The sequence below is a fragment of the Amblyomma americanum genome, chromosome 8, assembly GCF_052857255.1.
Source record: "Amblyomma americanum isolate KBUSLIRL-KWMA chromosome 8, ASM5285725v1, whole genome shotgun sequence".
NCBI lineage: Eukaryota > Metazoa > Arthropoda > Arachnida > Ixodida > Ixodidae > Amblyomma > Amblyomma americanum.
Window position 1 is genome coordinate 127662587 of NC_135504.1, and position 14057 is coordinate 127676643.

Below are 14057 nucleotides of genomic sequence, written 5' to 3' on the forward strand. Positions count from 1 at the left end.
TCAGTGAAATTTGTAATTGAATAAGGCAACGTAGCAACCACAAATTTCAGTTGCTAAGTATACAAAAACGTTAGTTTTTTCTGCTGTTCAAAGCATGAAGGAAAAGCAATAAAAGCGACGGATTCACAAAAAAAACCTGAAAAATTTAACTCTAGATTACGGCTTCACTTCAATGCCACTATTCACGCCAAACTCAACTAAGGGGAGTCGGAGCAACACAGGCCGCCTTTCTCGCTTCAGCGGAATTGTCTGCTCCAGTTGCCAAAAGACGCTGGCTTGCCGTCTTACTCCATACTCGCTGGCCAAGGCAGTAGACCTCTCATTAGGTATTGGTCCGGGCGAGTTGTAGTAAGTGGTTTTATTAAAATAATAAAAAGGAAGGAATAGATTTCTGCTAGCCCCGGCATCTGCGATCGATACGGAAGCACCTGAGCTGGGGCAGCGGAAATAAAGGATAGCAGACAGAATGGAGAAATGAAATGAAAGAGGTTAAGGGACAGGAGGAGAGGATTTGACTAATGTTGAGCAGAAAGACGCGCGGCAGGCAAGTTCTCATCCCCGCTGCTGTCATCAAGAAAGAGAAAAAAAAAGTACGTTCCAGGACATGCCTGCCCAGAAGCACGCGTGACGAATTTTACTTATCTCGTGGCTATATGTGACGGCAACCAAAGTAGCATATTTTCCTCAGTAGGGATTTACTGAAAAGCGATATCAAAAATAAGGCGCCTCTTCCCAAAACTGAAGTCAAAATTTCACGGCGAATAAGCAGTGGTTATGGCTATCACGCTCTTGTGCAAGGTGAATCATACACACGCACAAGTTAATTGTAGACAACGAAAGAAAACCACACAGTAGCCGATTCAACAAAAGTGACAGTTTCACACATTTCTTGAAAGCAAGACAAATTGTAAAATAATGTGAGTCAGTTTTGTGCTACCATTAAACAGTGAGACTCCTACACAGTTCACTGGTCTGTTTCAACAACGCCCCAAACACGAGGTGAGCAGTGTATGTCAAAATCTTCTGACAGTTGTTATGCTTTCATACATTGATCTCTTATATACTGCCACTGCTTTGTCGCAGTAGCAACAAAGGAGCAAGTTAATGCTCAAACATCCTCGAAACTGCCGGTGACAGGAAAGCTTGATATTCTCATTAGAACTGCCCGAGTGGCAGTGTTTGGCGATTATGAAACTCCAGCTCTAAATAAGCAATTCTGACTGTTGGAAAAGCAATCGAGATGGAGAGTATCTGGCTGTACAGATAGCGCTGGAAATGTTACAACCGCTGTGAGAATGTAACGAATGTAAGGCGCCGAATTTCTCAGCAGATGAGCTGCGAAACATGACATATTTTAGCTTAACTAACTCCGATTCACTGTTTGAAACATCTCTGGTACCACCCTTTCTTGTTAGAACACCAGGTTTGCGGATTTTCACGCGGTAGTGGCAGTTTTGTCTTGCGAACGGCCCGCCGCCGCATTGCGCTCTATGCAGCCGAACGGGAGAGTGTGACCCAACATGTTGCCGTCGCGGGCAGTGTCCTCACCCTGAAAGCGGAGGCGAGCAGGCATCGAGGCACCCTAGCCCCATGATGCTTAGAGCGCCCATGGTGGTACAGGTGGTCTAGGGGAAGCTCCATACAAACTTCCATAGGTGGGGCACCAGCTTTCCCTCTAGTCAATAGTAAGAAACTCTATGTCTCACTGTTAACTAGAGGGGAAGCTGGCGGCGTTGCACGTCAGACACCATGGGCGCTGGAAGCACCTTGGGGCGATGTGCTGCTTGGTGCGGGACAGTCGGTATTTTTCAGGAACACAGAGTGGCGTTACTGAGATGTTCCGTTCCGTCCACGGCGCAGACGACTCTGGCGCAAACGCGCGCCAGTGCGCAAACGCCATAGTAGAGTGCTTAGGATATACTGGCTAGTGTGCCGAGCGCCATCGCGGGGAAATGGGAGATGGTGGCGCCGTTTGAAATGAAAGACCACCGATGGCGACAGAAGGCGCTGCTTGTCGGGAGGGTGTAAAGCCCCTTGATAATCAAGAAGCTTTAGGAGGGTGTCGTGTTTCTTTGTATGCTCCCTGTGGGAGCATATATAAGAACACTGGGAGGGTGTTGCCGCAGCAGGCGGCGCGGTTCGGAAGGCAGCAGCCTGGTCGTGTGCGTGTGTGATTAACCCGCTTGTGCACGTATTTTTTGTTGAGCGAAGTGTGGTGTTCGTTGTCCTGTGTGGCTGCTTGCACATGCAAGTCATCGCTTCCGCTCCTCCGAGTAGTTCTGTGGTGATTTCGTCGGTTTTGAACGCGCATTATGTGCGTGCGTGTAGCCGTTCTGCGTGCTTTCACCGTGTAGTCAAATCACATGGACTGAGCTCTCGATTGTTCTTTTCCCGTGCCCATCACTAAACGAGCTACTTGTGACTGCACAAGAAGGTGTCAAAGTCAAAGCGACAGTAAAACGAGAAAGCTTGCTTTGTGCCACGTACAGTGTAAAAGCGGTATACCGCTCGAACAAGGTGCGCGATTCCATGTTTACTACACCATCTGATGCTACTTGCAGAATGGGAACGAAACTTCAGAAGAGAAGACGGAAGGCTGACACCAGATACTGTCCTTTGGGAGAAACATTTTGAGAGCACTTTTATCGAGCGCATATGTTCAGTATCACCGTAGTAAAACCAGCGATCGCTTCCCCTGCGATAAACCGCGTCTGAAACCCGACACCATGCCTACGATATTCACGCATTATCTAAAACACATTGTGCTTAAAATATCAGCAAAGAGGAACACGACATCTGTGCGAGCAAAAGCCTCCAGCAAAGCGTCACAGGCGACCTGCATCGGAAGCCTCCGAGTTGTGCTCAGCCATTGAGAGTGCCGAATCTGTGATCCTGGAACGATCTGGTGCCGACAACGGAGCTTTAGTAATTAAAAAGTGCACCACACGCTGTTCTACTAAAAAGGAGCAAGCGCTCGTGAATTGGTGAATCGCAAAATGATTGTGAACATATCTGCCATCCACAGAGAGAGCTAGATATTCTACAACGTCTCTATTACAGTGACATGGATGGAAGTGCCATCTGTGCCAGTGGATTAATTATTTTACGCCTATTGTGAAGCTCAACAAAACAACTTTGCTTGATGGGCAATCAGCAGCAGCCGCGGTGTATCTGAGGGGAAGAGAGAAGTCAAAACATATTCCATCACATTCAGCTTGCAAGGAGGTCGAATCCTTGATCAAGAAGGTTTCCTTGACAAATTTTTGTGGTTGATGCGGCATAAAGCTGGTCTCAGGAAAGCACACTTCCGACAAAGGCATGTTTTTTTTTTTTTTTGCTGAGAAGTGTGTTTATTACGTAGGCGGTCCGATGGAGAGTCCTGTGCTTTCTGTAATTACCAAAGAATTCTGGCTAAACCGAACACGCAGAACATCAAAATAAAAGCCAATAAAATTAACCGACGTGTTTCACATCCCTTGTTAGAGAAAATGCTGCCGAAAAAGTACTCTAGATAAAAAGCTTATGCTGTATCGGCTCTACAGCACATCATCCCTGTTCCATTCGTAAGCACCGGATGTTCGAAGCCCGAAGATGTGCTGAACTTCATTGAAGCTTTCGTGCATGCGATAAGCCCTAAAAATGAAGCTTCTAGTCGGAGACTGCAAAGAAACATTGTAACCAGCCTAAGTGACAGCAATGGTCGCTTACAGCTTAAAGGGGCCATGACATGGTCGTTCTCCATATTACAGTTTTCTGCTTCAGTCACTAATGCAAGAGCTTATGATTCAATTTCCGAAATTTGGATGCCCTGGACGCGCTGTATTTTCCAAAAAATACGATCGAAATTGAGACCGGAAGAATCCTCTCACCAGCAGCGACCGCCATATTGAAAGCTCTCGTGACGTCACTAGCACACGCACGGAGGAACGTCCTCTGCTCTCGTTGCTGCAATATGCGGAGCGAGGTCTCATTCCCCCCAGTACTTTCGCGGGTGATCGAAGTAGCAGTCGTCCCCCGTATATCAATCACTGGTACCGAAAAAGCGATAATAACAGTAACGCAGTTTTTCTTCGGTATAGGTAGGGTCCGGTAACACTATAGGCTGACGCAACGGCAATCGACGGTCGGCAAGCTGATCGGTACGCACTGGTCTGTCACGCTAGACCGACGGCGACGCCAGCACGATCAACAATCGCGTATGATAGTAATGTTAGAGTCAGCTTATTGGGAACCAGAAGAGAGTGGTAGGGGACTAGTTCGTATGACATTCTATAAACTTAAGAATTTTAAAACTTATTGGACCTCATGCTAGCCATGGCGACATACGCGATGCGCGTGCACCAGCGAAGATGTGCTTTCATTCGGAACCTGCGTATAAAACCTATCGGCAAGACAAGCGACACGGGCAGACAACGCCGCGCGACGGTGCCGCTCGCTGCCGTCGCCTGGGCTTGTGCGGCCGAGCGAAAGCTTTACGCCCGGTGACGCGACGGCCGGAAAAACTGCGCTTGTGTACCTTATCCGTATCGGAAAAAGTGAAACAAGCGGCTACATATCATATCTTCACACTTTGTTTCTAATAAGTGAGGAACTTTTGCCATATTCTTGAATTTCGGTTGACGGTGGACCACCGGCCCCTTTCGTAACGAGGCCTAGCGAGTACGCAGGATTCGTGTGTGCGATTTCGGCGATTGCGGAGAGCGAATTCGCAAGTTTTAGCGCCTGCAAATAGCTGTCGAGCGTAGTTTTGGATACAGTGCCCTCAAAGCGATGACTGCCTACATCGCAGAACGCGAGTACAATAAGGGGGAAGTGCCGATATGTGACCCGGTCTGCATATTGTTACGGTGTGGGATGCCACGGGGTGGCCACGGGCCCGCCCAGAGAAATATAGCAGCAGTACGGAGGAGAGCCGGCGAAGCACGACCGGCGGCGGCCAAGCTTTCTCGTTCTATCTCCCTCGTGCTAGAGCCGCGCGCTCGCCGCTCGCGCTCGCTCTCCGCCTCTTCTTTTATTCCCGTATCACCTTTCCACCGGGGGGGGGGGGGGGGGGGCGGGAGAAGTCAGGCCGTGCTTTGATGGAGGGTTTCCTGGGGCGATGCAATGTGGGCGCGCAGATAGGAAACGGTCACACTCTTCGTTGAATTCGAAGTGTGTGAGCTGGGCGAAGGTGTCTGCAGTCGCCGAAGAAGGTCCCACACCGGTTAGGCTAACTTCAGGGAGTTTTATGCATATTGAGCGGCGATCCGTTTATGGGACTGCATTGCGTGGGGAAGGCATGGAGCCAGCAGGCGACGACGGCACTGATGAGGACCCGGTAGCTAAGTCGGAGTCACCGCAGGCGCCGTAGACATATCGCTTCATGTTTGAAACATGCTCTGGGAAAATGTGGTGCACACCGCATGGTCGATGCTCTGGCAGGTCTTCGAGGCGGTATGTCACGGGGCCGAGTCGGGCAACGACACGGTAAGGGCCGCGGTATCGGGGCAAGAGCTTTGCGGCACGGCCAGTCGCACGGATGGTGCGGCGAACGAGGACCAAGTCACCGGGCCGGAAGGGGGGATGAGGTGGTGCTGCCGCGTTGGCCGCTTGCACACGCGCGTGAGCCGTGAGGAGGTTGCGCTGGGCGTCGAGGCGGGCGGAATGAAGTCGTTGAGCAGATTCAGTTGGTGACGCAGTAGGATGGGGAAGGCCCAACTGCGCGTCGAGAGGGATGGAGGGCGTTCTGCCATAGACGACTGAGAACGGCGTCACATGCGTTGTTTCGTGCGCTGCAGTGTTGACTGCAAAAGCTGCAGCAGAAACAAAACGATCCCAGTTTGTGTGGGACGGAGCGACGTAGGATGCGAGTATATCCGTGAGGGTACGGTTAACACGCTCCACGAGGCCATTGCACTGCGGATGATTGACGGATGTAATGGAATGCGCAATGCCGAAGGAGCGGAGGGCTCGCTCGAATTCATGGGACATAAAGCAGCTCCCACGGTCCGTGATGAGGCGCCGGGGAACACCGTGCCGAAGAACGAGATGCTGTTCCACAAACGCGACGGCATGAGCGGACGACGTGTCTGGAACGGGCAGTGCTTCGACCCACTTGGAGAAGTAGTCGATCGCAACCAGAACATACCGGTTGCCGGCACGCGTCTTCGGAAACGGGCCCAAATGATCCAGTCCAACCAGCTCGAAAGGTGAACTTGGTGGCGAAAAAGCCTGCGGGGGTGGCTTGGTTACACCTGTGGACGGTTTTCTGTACTGGCATGTCTGGCAGGACGCCACGTGTTCCTTGACATCTCTGGACATATTAGGCCACCAAAACCGCTCCGACACTCGTGCGTAGGTCTTGCCGCGACCAAGGTGACCAGCCGTGGGAGCGTCGTGTAAGCCGCGCAAGATTTGCGACCGCAGTGTTGCCGGCACAACTGGCAACCAGACGGGTGGTCGACCACGGAGCCGCTTCACATGACACAAGAGAGTCCTCAGGTCCGTCAAAGCCGTCACGGAACAAGGGTGGCGAGAAAGGAAATCGGCATCTTGATGGGCAGAGCCGCGCCGATGCACTATTGTGAAATTGTACTCTTGGAGTTGCAGGGACCAGCGTGCAATCTTGGCATTCAAATGTTTGGCGGACTGCAGCCAAGTGAGAGCGCTATTGTCCGTTACTATGGTGAAGTGACGGCCGTACAGGTAGGGACGGAACTTCTCGACGGCCCAGACAACGGCGAGGCACTCGAGTTCTGAAGAGTGGCGGCGGCGCTCAACGTCGGAAAGCTGGCGGCTGGCATAAGCTAGGACTTTGTGGTCACCAGACTCGTCTTCTTGCAGGAGGACAGCGCCGAGCCCATCTTGGCTGGCATCCGTGTGGAGGACGATGGGGGCCGATTCGTCGTAATGGGCCAATGTAGGAGGCTCGAGGAGGGCGTGCTTGACGTCAAGAAACGCGAGCTGTTGGGCCTGCGTCCAACACCACGGTGCATTCTTCTTCAGCAGGGCGGTCAATGGAGCGCTGCGCTTGGCAAAGTCCGGAATGAAACGACGGAAATACGAAGCAAATCCAAGGAAACTTTTGAGCTCCTTGGCGGTGGTGGGAGCTTCGTAAGCTGTAAGCGCTTTTAGCTTTTCAGGGTCGGGAAGGATGCCATGCCGGCTCACAACGTGACCCAAGTACGTCACCTCCGCGAAACCGAAGAAACATTTTTTTGGTTTTAAGCGAAGCCCAGCAGAGGTAAGGGCTTCGAGGACGAGTTTGAGGCGTCTCTGGTGTTCTTCAAATGTAGCCGCGTAGACAATTACGTCATCCAGGTAGACCAACGCCATAGTCCACTTCAAATGGCCTAAGACTCGGTCCATGAGACGCTGGAAGGTGGCTGGAGCGTTCGAGAGACCGAAGGGCATACGGTTGAACTGGTAAAGGCCGTCGGGAGTCACGAAAGCCGTCTTTTCCGCATCATCGGGGTGAACAGGCACCTGCCAGTAGCCCGAGAGCAGATCTAGCGTGGAAAAATAACGGGCCCCCTTCAGGCGGTCAAGCGCATCGTCGAGGCGAGGCAGCGGGTACACGTCGCCATTAGTAATAGCATTTAGCTTCCGATAGTCAACGCAGAAGCGGAGTGTTCCATCCTTCTTGCGCACAAGGACGACAGGGGAGGACCAAGGGCTACAAGAAGGGGCAATGATTCCCTGGTCAAGCATGTCGCACACGTGCTGCTGGATGACTCTCCGTTCGGCTGGCGCTACACGGCGAGGTTGGTGATGAACGGGCCCGCGGTTTTCGGTGTTGATCCGGTGTTGAGCCCAGGAAGTGCACCCGAGTTCACCGGCGCTGAGAGCAAGGCAACTGCGATGCTCGAGCAGCAAGGTCTTCAGAGAGGCGAGCTCCGCGCAGGTCAGGCTGGGTTCAAAGTTAAATTCTTCCCATGATAGGATCGCCGGCGCTGGAGGGTGGCGAGGCGGGGCTTCAGGTTGCAGAGACGCCACTGGTGACCCGGGGTCCAAAACTGAGGCTGTAACTAATTGCGTGCCGCGAGTCAGCGCGAGAGGTACGCTGCTGATGTTGAGTATAAATACGTGGGCCTCTCCTTTGAGCACAGGCAGAAGGCTTCGAGGGGAGGTCATCTGACGGGCTGGAGCTGAACACCGGATGGGTTCGAACAGCACGTCTGCTGTGACCGGACTGTCAAGCTTGGCATACACCCACGTTGCCGCACCCGGTGGCAGGGTCACGGCGGACGCCACAGTCACGGTAGTGACGTCGAACGGCTTGACTCGACACGGCCACTTCGTCGCGAGGTCACGCAGAGATGCTGAGGCACGCTTGGTCGCCGACACCAGGGACTGCCACAGGGCGACATCGAGGCTGGAAACCCGGCTAAGCCAGCCCGGCCCACAGAGAGTTCGGCTCGCCCGTGGTTTGGTTCTAGTAAAATTAAGGACGACTCCGGCTTGCTGGCACCACCCGCACCCGAGGACCACTGGCCAAATAGGGCTGTCTGCGACAACAAACTCGGCGGAGATGGTATTTCCGATTGCTGTCAGGTTGACGACGACACGTCCGACTTGCTCCACAGGGATGCCGTTAAAAGTTAAGAGCCGAGTTTTGGCGGCTGGCAGAAGCAGGTGGGGCGCGTTAGCAACAAACGATTTGTGCAGTACATTGACAGCCGCTCCAGTGTCAACCAAGGCCTTTACGTGCCGGTCAAGCAGGGCGACGTCGACGAGCACGTAAGGAGCATCAGTGGTAATCGGAGCCGACGAAAGGAGGGGACGCGGAGAACGAAGGAGTGTGGGGACGGACTTCCGGAGTTCCGCCAAATCGTTTCCCGACGTTGGAGGGCCGGCACAGTCCCTCGCGTAGTGTCCCCGCAGGCCGCAGCGGAAGCAGGTCATGCGGACGTCGTTACGCAGGCGTCGGATAGAGGCCGCAGTTGGGGCTGCGGACCGAGGAGCCTGCACCCGGACGCTGCGCTCGGCAGACGGTGGCGACCCCCGCGTGGCCAGCAAAGTCAATTCCGCCTCGATGGCGAGCGCCATGGCGGCGCGGACGGAATCAGGACGGCCAGAGCGGACCAAGCGCTGCACCTCGGGGAGTCGGATGGCGTCGACAAACGCCTCGGTGCCGACCAGGGCCACGGTGTTCTGAGGCGCTCCCGGCAGCGACTGCAGAGCCAGGCGCTCAATGGCGGCGGCGAGGTCCTGGTACGTCTCCCCGGGCTCTTGACGGCGGGCTCGCAGGCGGTGGTACTGCACACGGGGTTGACCTGAGGCACCATAGTGGTCGGCGAGGAGGCCCGCCAGAACAGTGTAAGAGCCCAGCTGGTCGGGCGGCACGTTCTGCAGCAGCTCAGTGGCGCGGCCCCTCAGTTTTGCAACGAGCATCCATGCCTTCATTTGCTCGTCCCAGCCTCTCGCCGCCGCAATACCGTCCAGCTGGATGCGGTAAGCATCCCACGAGATGGTGCCGTCAAATGTGGGCAATTCCACAACGTCCAACGAACACTGCGGCGAGGACGCACCCGCGCCGAGCACGCCATTGGCGGCCACGACCGCAGGCCCAGCGACGGCAGAGCCGTAAACAGCGGCGGCGGGGACGCCCAAAGGCACCTGACCTGTGCTCGGCTCGGCTGGCACCAGGCGACGGAGTTCGCGCCGGAGAGCTTCCATCTCCCCAGCCTGGGCAGTCAGACGGGCCTCCCATGCGTCCATCCGTTGGGTGACTGTATCCAGGAGGCGCTCAACACCGGCGTCCGGCAGCTGCGAAGAGCCGAGCCTCTCCGAGCGCCTAGGTCTAGCGGCGCCGGCCGCCGCGTCGTCGGCGCTATCGGCTGGTGGTGGACTCCTGTCGTCTGGCACGTCGGGTGCTTGATTCCGGGAGCGGGTGAGCGGCATGATCCCACCGCTGCCACCAAAATGTTACGGTGTGGGATGCCACGGGGTGGCCACGGGCCCGCCCAGAGAAATATAGCAGCAGTACGGAGGAGAGCCGGCGAAGCACGACCGGCGGCGGCCAAGCTTTCTCGTTCTATCTCCCTCGTGCTAGAGCCGCGCGCTCGCCGCTCGCGCTCGCTCTCCGCCTCTTCTTTTATTCCCGTATCAATATATATAGCATGTGCAGAAGGTAGCCGGCAGCAGCCGTCGGCGTCGACTGTGGACAACAAATCGGGTCGTTTTCATTAATTCAAGTAATGTCCGAACGTATCTTTAGCGAAACCGATTGAAAATTAAATTTTGGTGACGTAACAGAAAGCAGATACAAATAGCGGAAAGCCCCGGTATCCTACGCGAAGCGTTTCCCAATTAAGCAGGCGATATAGCATCATCGGCGCTTATTGCAGTGTTATCATGGTGTGTAAATGAGTAAAAGTGCAATTTGTGAGCAAGAACACGTAATATTTAAGATAAGGATAGCCCACCTGGCGTTTTATGCCCCGCAAACGAGCAGTACTGTTTGCGCACAGCCATGTAAACAACCTGAGCGCGGGGCTGCAGTTTTCGTAATCATCGCACTCCTGGGGCACAATGCGCACGCACAGCAAAATGGTGTACTATTATTTCGTGGCACTCATTTAGACGGCGGCGACTATTCATCGGTGCGGACAGTGAAAGCATTCGAGTCACGTAGGGTTTTTCAAGCGGCTTGGTTCCTGCAAAAAGGTTCTATGAGTCCAAGGAAATGTTTGTTCGACTTACAAACGCGCACATGCAGCGCGGAAGTCGTCACACTCGGCACTTTTCTGTGCTCCTTTCGTGCTTCAAGGTTACTGTAGTGCACCTTTTGATAATTTGTGTTTACTTATCGAGCGATGAATAGCGGACAAGAAATTGGTGGCCAGCTACAAAACGCCGCTGCTTTCACGGCGCACATCGGCGAAGGCATGCACGGCACGTGCCGCTTTTCACATACGGGAGCACTTGACTGCCCAAAAGAGACCACACTCATTTACATAATAACAGCATGCTTCTAAGTGTAAATAATAAAGCAGGGGTCCATCGAATTCTGTTTCCTCAACAATCGGAAAGTCGGCGCCACGAGCAAGTCCGCTTTCCCAAGGATCACTCAGCTCGCGTACTAAGTTGAAGGCTTCCCAACAGAGAACACGGAAAATGCATTTTATTTCGCTAGGCTAAAAGAAAAAAAACTTTTCGAGCGGCTGCTGTCTATGGTGGGAATGCAAGCACCTCATCAGCACGCTGCGGACGACGCGTGGCGTGTATGCGCTCGTGACGTCAGCAATCAGAGGTTGCCAGACCATCAAGCTGTTCGCAAAAGAAACGAAAAAAAAATCGTTTTGAAAATATTTACCGCACAGAATCAACTGAAAATTGGGTGAACTGTAATTTAACCTGTGGGGAATTAAAGGCGATAAGCAGGGTATGCGTGAAAAGAGGCTGTCATGGCCCCTTTAACTAAAGCAATAGATGCAGCACATGCAGTTGAGTTGAGTTGAGGTGATGAATGCTAGAGGCGGGGTTAGCCTTGATTTATCTGCCGGCAATTGCTCCACCGTAGCGTCCCTTCTATAATAACAATGCCGCATCTACCCCGCTAAGCGCACAGTCTCTTACAATAGCACACATTCTCTCCCGCAGTCACCATCTATGCACACAATCAATCCACACAGTTCACATCACAGTCCACTCCAGAAGTCACCATCTATGCACATATTCAGTCACAGTAGAACATAGGCCATTGTAGTGCCACACTTCATACACACATTCACTCACAGTATAAAGTAGTCCACTCCGGAAGACACCATCTACGCACACATTCAATCACACTAGGCCATAGCCCGTTCCTGCTGTCACCATTTAAAAACAAGATCCGTGTTTTCCAGAAATGTTGAAAGAAGGCGTGCAGCCGCCCTTCTGCATGTCTGGTTTCCACTCGGGTAGACAATGTCCTGCACTGTGCTGTGACGGGTTCCTGTCTTCTTGAAGGAAGCGAACATCACATGCCTTTCCGCGTTGTACTCTGGGCAGTACATAATATAATGTTCGATATCCCCGCACACACCACAAAGAGCAGAGCGGAGACGATGCTATGCCGGTCTTATGCATCCATGCAGGAGTGCGAGCAGAGGCCGTGCGAATTCGATGTAGAAGGGTCGCCTGAGATCTTCTCAGTCCCTTGGTCACACATGGCTTGTGGGGCGCACTCCACAGGGTACTGAAGTGATCGAGTACCGTTTTCCTGCAGAGACGTTTCCCATCTTGAGGTACTTTTTTTGATGGAATCCTCACTAGCCAGGATATTCTAGGCACTATAGCCATAGTAGCGAAAACGCAACAGCACACGACGGCAATAAAATGTTTCTGTTTTCCGAAGTGCCATTAAAAAACCTCTTAAAGTGTTCAAAGAACAACATTTGTTCTAAAAACATATTTATTTTTAAAAGTGCGTCTGTTAAGCACGAAGCTAAGGCTGAAACACTATGGCTGAGGCCATAGCGCGTCAGAGCTCTCTGAGCGGCCGTGACTCTGAAGCGAGCACTCAGAAAGAACCAGCCGAATGTGCGCTCGCCTCTCAGAGCGCTGTAGAGCGATCTAAAGCGACCAGTCGAAGACGCCATTACTAACTAGAGGGAAAACTGGAGTTTGCATGGAGCTCCCTCGAGACCACTTGTACCGCCATGGGCGCTCTAAGCATCATGGGGCGGAGAGCTATCATCTGCAGAACCGCAACTTTTGGCCAAAAATAATGAAAAAAAAAACAAACATTGCTCGACAAGGTAAGTTGTTGGGCGAGTTGGTTTCTATATTCCATAACTACTACAGCGCAACGAACGGGACGAGAAGATGCTTTTCACAGCAGAAACCCACAAGCCGGAGTGGCCGCTTCGTGTATTAATTTCTGAAACTGGAACATGGCAGAAAGATGTCGCGAAATTTTTGCAAGAAAAACTAAAGCCTTTAACATTTGACGACCCTTTCAGGGTGAAAAGTTCAGACGAAGTAATAGCGCTTCTAAAATGCAATTACAATAAGAATCTTTGCGGATTTTCTATTAATCTGAAAGACATTTCCCAGACAACACTGAGGCATCCTGGAAATGTCCCCAGGATGCCACCACTGGGATGTTTGGTTGTCCTTAGGATGTCCTTCAGTGATCCTCAAAAAGGTCTCAACAAGTCATTTTGTCCGGCCTCAGTATGTTTTGAGAACATCATCAAAAGTGCACCCCAGGCCTTTTATAGTGCATTTTCTGGAAGTTTGTATGACCTGATCAGGACATACTCAGGACATCCTGACAAGTGCAGAAGCGACCTTTTTGTACATTTTTGGGGCATTATATTGCTGATCTTAATTGCTTCATTCGAAGCTCAGTGGTGTGTGTAGTTCATATCTGTAAGCCTTTTGAGGTGTACCAAACTGCACGTGCTGCTGGATGCGCTCGATGTTGCTTAACAGCTGTTATACTCGAGGACAAGATTGTGCAACACTTCAGTGGAAACTGCACCCAGAGGGCACACGCACGTTTCCACGTCAGTGCCAGAAAGTTGTCCTCAAGTATAGCAGCTCTGAAAAACAGTAACTGGCGTAATGTACACCAGTTCAGCATGAGCATAAAAACAGGAAGGGAGAAGAGCGAACAAAAGTACAGAGCTGAACTAATTTATTGCCACACTCTTTACACTCGTTCAGTGCAGTCGGAGACTCCTTTTCTTGAGACTATTCATAGAAGTCAAACTCTTGGTCTGGGCTTCAAAAAATAAATTCCGGTAAAAACAGCCCACCTTCAAACCAACATAAGTATACACTGAAACCTTATGCTTTATTCGGACAATTTGGGCGCATTCATCCAAGCAGTTGTTTTTTCTAACAAGAACTATATAGTGCTCTGAATAGTTTGCTGCATGTGGAACAAAAGGTTAGGTCAAAGTGCTGGAAATTCTCTCCAGTAGTCAATGCTTTCATTTGAAATGCATCACATGGCATTTGAGGTTCCATTGTACAGTACAGTGGAAGCTCAAATGTAAACTATAGCAAGAAGAATAAAAATGAGGTGGAGCGCATTTGGCCGGTTCTCTCAGATCATGAACAGCAGTTTAGCAATATCCCTCAAG